Below are 6,256 nucleotides of genomic sequence, written 5' to 3' on the forward strand. Positions count from 1 at the left end.
ACAGATCTCCAGAGACTTTATGAAATATCCCTTGCTTTGATTTATTAGTTTTCTGGGGCTTTCTTAGGTCCTTAATATTTGAGAGAATCTAAAGAGATTCATGAACCTGATGAACCTGATTCTTAGAAAATGTCGGGCTCTGTGCTGACAGTTCAGAGCCTGGAGTCTGCTTCAGATTCTCTCTCTCTCTCGCTCGCTCTCTCTCTCTCTGCCCCTTCCCCGTTCATTTTCTCTCTATCAAAAATAAATAAATATGTAAAAAATAAAGAAAAAACCCTCATTGAAAGTTTATGTAATTGTTTCAATATACATTTGAAAGGGCTCAGAAGAAGCCTCCCCAAATATGCCACTTTGGCCTGTGGATTATTCTGAGCCGAAGACAATCACGGTCCAGCAGACTCAGGAAGAGCTTTTTGTTTTCCTCTCTCCTAAATGCCTAAAAAAATGTAGACAAGGGGGCCTGTAGTAGGAAGAACGCTAAACCAGAGGTAGCTTTTTATATTAGAGAGACTTTTGGCATGGCACGGCATGGCATGGTATGGCATATATATGTATGCATGCATTTATATTCATATTTGTATTTATTGATAGGTAGGTAGGTAGATATTTAAATATTTTACCTAAACAAACAATAACAAAAATAAATAAATATTTTACCTAATAGGTATCTTTTCTTCTTTCCATGTCTTGTCTTCCTCCCTTTGAGCCACACCCATTTTCCTTTGCTCAGGACAGCCCATACACCTCAATTGCTTGACTGCCTTTGAGCCTCACATCTGTGTGGGGCTTTCGTTTGTGAGTAATTAGATTTGTTTTTCTCCTGTTAATCTGTTTTATGTCATTTCAGTTATTAGGTCAGCCACAGAACCTAGAAGGGAAGAAGAGAAAAATTTTCCAACTACACATTTATAACCACGCATTATAAATTTCCTTAGCACTGGCTTGAAGTCACAAACAGCATATTCAGAGATAGGAATGGTGTTCTATTTTCATGTATTCGTTTAAACAACTAACATTTATTTGATGCTAAGCTTTATTCTTTCAAATAAGAATTCTCATGGGCAATCAGGGAATGGATCATTCAGTCAGAAGAAGAGTTGAATCATGAGTGTTTTGCAATATAACTTGATAGCCCTGAAGAGATATGAACTTGTATAGACAAATAACATTTCTCAAACATCTACTGTTCACCTAACATTGTGTTTGTTTTGGAGGTTGTTAAAGAAATAGCTAAAGAAATAATCACTTTGTGAAAATTCCCTAAGACTCTTGTTAGAGAAGTGAAGAAAAATATAGCAAATAAGTTAAACAATGTTATAAAATATAACCATCACTATGTGGTGATGGCAGTTTAGAAGCAAAAAGTGAATGACAATTACTCTTTCCTTATATGCTATGAATCTTGAGCTTCAAGAGAAAAAAACCAGTACATATAGTAACTGAAATCACATACATCCCTGGTAATCTGCACTTTTCATTCTCGTGTATATCTCAGGTAATCAGCCAGCCACACTGGAGTACCACACTATTGTTTACTGCTGTTCAGAGTTTGAGATTTTTCCAAGTCTAAAGCCTTTACAGGGTCCAAATCGAATGTTCTAAGTTAGTGCATTTGGAAACTTCTGCATTAAGACCTGTGGGAAAATACACAATTCTCCTCATAATATAAAAATAAATGCTTCAAATGTCTAAAACTTCCACATATGCGTACACGTGGCCACGGGGACCGCACTGTATAAGTACCTTATTAAGATGCTTTATTTGTCAGATTTCTGTGATGTTTACAGTAAGCTAATTAAAAACAAATAGGGAAAAAGTAATGATTGCAATACATTATATAAAGTCACAAGTCACGGGCAGAATTTGTGATCAAAATGGAAATAGTCAACATTGTGAACTTCAGGATAAAACTCAGTAATTTTTTTTGGCAAAACTTTGAAACTCTTTTTTTCTTTTGCCTCTAAAACATCAATATGCCAAGGGATCAATGAGAGGAAAATTCTGGGAGGGTAAGAGTCAGCTCAGAAATGTATAATTCAGGTGAACCCTGCCAGGTGAGGTTACTGGTTCTCAGGAGCCGGGAAAGACTCTTCTCACACACCAAACACTTGCATCCAGGTAAGCCCTGCTCATGTTCCACAGATAAATTAAAACAAACATACCAGTGAAACCTGAGGTCAGCAAAACCGACATTCCTTGATGAAAAGTCACTTACGTAGTTCGATGAGTCCCTGTATTCTCAAAGATTGCTGTGAATCAGTCCCTAAGAACTTTCTGAAAACTGTTAATGTCAATTATTTTACCTTCTCTTACTTATTGAACTGTAAGAAGGTACAAAGACGAGATGAGATGTTTTGATAGGATGCAGTCTCTGTATGACATTAAACATAATTTTATGATTTTCTGCTATAAGAATATACAAATACAAGTTTTCAAAGTATATTATTGAATGACTGATTAAATGTGAGTTTTACGTGCATTCTTATTTAAAAAGAAAACACGGGAACAAATGAAAGCCAAAAAATATGGCATTTTTATATACCAACAAATATGCTTAAAATGAAACAAAAGGAATAAACGAGGATTCAAGGTCGACAGCTCTATGGAGCAGTCACAACGCTCAGACACTAATGTTGTGAATGGGAATTGACATGGCTGCTTTAAAAAACCATTGAGTCCTATCAACTGTAGCTGCCTGGAGACACTCTGCAGACCAGACTTTCCTTCTACCTCAAAGCATGTAGAGTCGACAGATGCGCACACATAGGTTCAAGAGCAACAACAAAGCTAGCTAGAATATTTGTAACAATCACATCCGTGTGTCTTATAATGGGAAACTACCTAAATATGCATAAATAAATTGTATTATATTCATACCATAGAACACTATCCAGCCATGGAAAATACTGAAGTCATAATTAGACACAAAGTAGGAAGAAATTTCACAAACATAATGGGGAGCCGAAGAATTCAGACAGCATGACTCCATTTGTAGAACTTAAAAAAGACAATTGGTCAAAAAGTGTTACGACGGGTGATCTTTGATGGGAGGCAGTTGGGGACGGGCAGGGAAGATGAGGACAGCGCCTTACGTGTGGCTGTTATCTGTCTCCTCTATGGGATGCACACTCAGTGTTTGAAAAATTTATTCAGAGATAAATTATAAATTGTGCCCGTTTCTGTTTTAATGTTATTTTTCTACAAAAAGCTGATTATTACAAGTCAGATTTTCTGTGATATTGGTTAGAGGAATATAAGATCCAAAATGTGTCACTTCAGATAAAATACATTTTTAGCCTGAATATGAACAGCTGTCTAAGCCTGTTAATTGATTCATGTATTAATGATAGATGCCAAGTCCAGCCTCAATTTCTGGATTTGATCAAGCTGACACAGTTTACCCTGAAGATGTGGTAAGTCTGTATAAATTCTACAAAGTGTTTTGCATCAGTTTTGTCCAAAAGGCAAATCTGGAAGAGAAGCCCAAATGGAGGGAGATTGTGCTCTGATACTAACGTTCTGCTCTGCTGTCTGTCGCCAAGATGCCCACTCAAGAGAAGATCTACACGGAAAAGTTGCACCTTGTGCCCATCCCAGGCATATGTAAGTGTATCTGTTCACCATACATATGTAGAGGTTTTATATGAAGAATGTGTTCCCATTATATTACTACTTTCAGTTTCTGTGTAAAGAATTTATTTGTATTAATAGAGACAAATTTCAACCCAAATTGGCTTTTCCTCGCCTTTAGTTCATTTGCTATACCTTTTGGAAGAGATTAACAAATGTAATAAAAAGGTATTTTTCAAAATGCTAAAGGACTCGACAGTTTTATGCTTCTTTCATAAATTTAATCTATTAATTTGTCAAGAATACTGCAATTCTGTGTTTATGATTGCAATTCTTAATGTGTGTGCACGGGCGCATGTGTGTGTATGAAGTATGTGCATACAGTTTACTGGAGCAGCACCATCAGATTTCAAAATAAAAATCCAACATTAATTACACTAAATGTAAAACAGATCCCAAATTATGAATTCTCTGAGGTATTTGCTTTTGCTTGACTAATGCAGCAGTTTGCTGGGAGAGGCTACCTAGGCCTCCCTGGAGCGAGCAGCTGGGGGATATGTCCTTCTCTCAGTCTTACCCTGCCTTCTGGAAGAATCTTAGCTCCACTTCTTTCTTTCCCTTCATGAACATTTTGTCCCACCAGGACAGCTAAGATTGTCTTTGCAGTGGGTATTTTTTTGCTTTTGCTTTTTTTGTTTTTTGTTTTTTTCAAAGAACAGAAGAACAGGGCCCTTCAATCTGTTTATATTTTTAGCCCAGAAAAATAAACTCTTAATCAGGGAAGAACAAACAGATCTGGTTCAACATATACAATGGCAGAGGTGCAGGGAGTAGAAGAATGTTTATGTCCATTGACATATTAAGAAGTTATGTGGTCAAAGGTGGCTTTTGTACACTTGGCATTCACAGCTGTTCATGAGCAACTTTGTGATCAGGGTTAGTATTGAATGGCGGGCCATCAGGAAATGAGAATGCTTTAAAAGGTAAATATAAATCAAAATATACTCTCAATATTTTTAGATGCCTCATGAGGTCGCTGAGGGAAGGTACCCAGTATGGCTTGTTCTGCATCCCCTCAACATTTGGTGAGATATTCTTGAATTTTTTAACACACATTCACACACACACACACACACACACACACACACACACACAAATGTATCTTGGAAAATGACTGAATGGCCACTCTCTCTATGTATCATTCACAGAGTGCAGCCTGAGGTAAGTTCATTGGCTGTGGGATTTAAAATTTTATTTATGGGTCACCTGAGTGGATCAGTCAGTGAAGCATCAGACTTTAGCTTAGGTCATGATCTCACAGTTTGTGAGTTTGAGCCCCACATCAGGCTTTGTGCTGACAGCTCAGATCCTGGAACCTGCTTCAGATCCTCTGTCCCTGTGTCTCTCTGTCTCAAAAATAAATAAACAATAAAAATGTTAAATAAATAAAAATGTATTTATTATGCTATTATACAAATACACCCTAATATAGGGATTCACCGAAATGAATACTCATCTGAGTAGAAGAGTAGTTTTGTTTTTTTCTCTTTTCTGATTCATATTTTTAAAATAATAGGTAAGTTTTTTTTCCTCATGTTAGATTTATTGACATATTTTTGCTTTGCTTAGTTTTGTGTATTAAAAGTAATTGAAACTTTCAGGCTGACTAAACAAGTTGACTCATGTTAATTATTAATTAAACTTTCTATTTTGAGATAATTGTATATTCCCATGCAGTTGTGAGAAATACTGCTGAGATCCCTTGTACCCTTTACCCAGCTTCCCCCAATAATGCCAGGATAACAGGACACTTTCGGGAAAATTCCATCTCCACAGGGATGTCACACATTGTCTTTCCTCCCCCTTCTCACTCCTCCCTCCTCCCCACTCCTGACGACTACTAACCTGTTTGGCATTTCTGTAATTTTTTCATTTCAAGACTCTTGTTCCCTATTAAATTGCATTTTAAGTAGCTTTTTTCCACTGGACTGTTTTCAGTTTGGGGCCATTATGAATAAAGCTGTTATAAACATTTATGCATAAGTCTTTGCATAAACATTCATTTTCATGTCTCAGAGATAAAAGATCAAGAGCACTGAATTGTACAGCAGTTCCACATTTACTTAGACTTAATGTCTGTCCCTCTGGTACTGCCTTGGTGATAGCAACTATGTGAGAAGTCTTGACAGCAAGCAGACTGATCACCCTTATTTTGTCTATTTCAGGATGTCTCTGGCTATTCTAGTCTCTTGCCTCAGAAGACGCTTTACCTTTGTAAGTTTTAATTCTAGTTCCTTCCTTTCTCCTTCTGTATCTGCAACATATCTCACTGGGAATTAGATAGGAATTGCATTAAACATGTATGATTAAGGGAGAATTGACATACTATTTGAGCATTGTCATCTATAAACCCTTTTGTCTCTCCAAATTCTTAAATTTTAAAATCTGATTTCCTTCATGAGAGTTTTGTAGCTTCTAGCAAACTGGCCTCACATATGTTTTATTAAATTTCAACTTAAGTATTTTGTTTATTTGAATGATTATAAATGGAATCTATTTTTTAAGTTTATTTATTTTGAGAGAGAGCAAGAGAAGAGAGAGGCAGCAGGGGAGGGAAAGGGAGAGAGGGAAAGAGAGAATCACAAGCAGACTCATCAGCACAGAGCCTGATGTGGGGCTCAACCCC

This window comes from Hyaena hyaena, unplaced genomic scaffold, assembly GCF_003009895.1.
Source record: "Hyaena hyaena isolate Hyena2069 unplaced genomic scaffold, ASM300989v1 scaffold_926, whole genome shotgun sequence".
NCBI classification, from domain to species: Eukaryota; Metazoa; Chordata; class Mammalia; order Carnivora; family Hyaenidae; genus Hyaena; species Hyaena hyaena.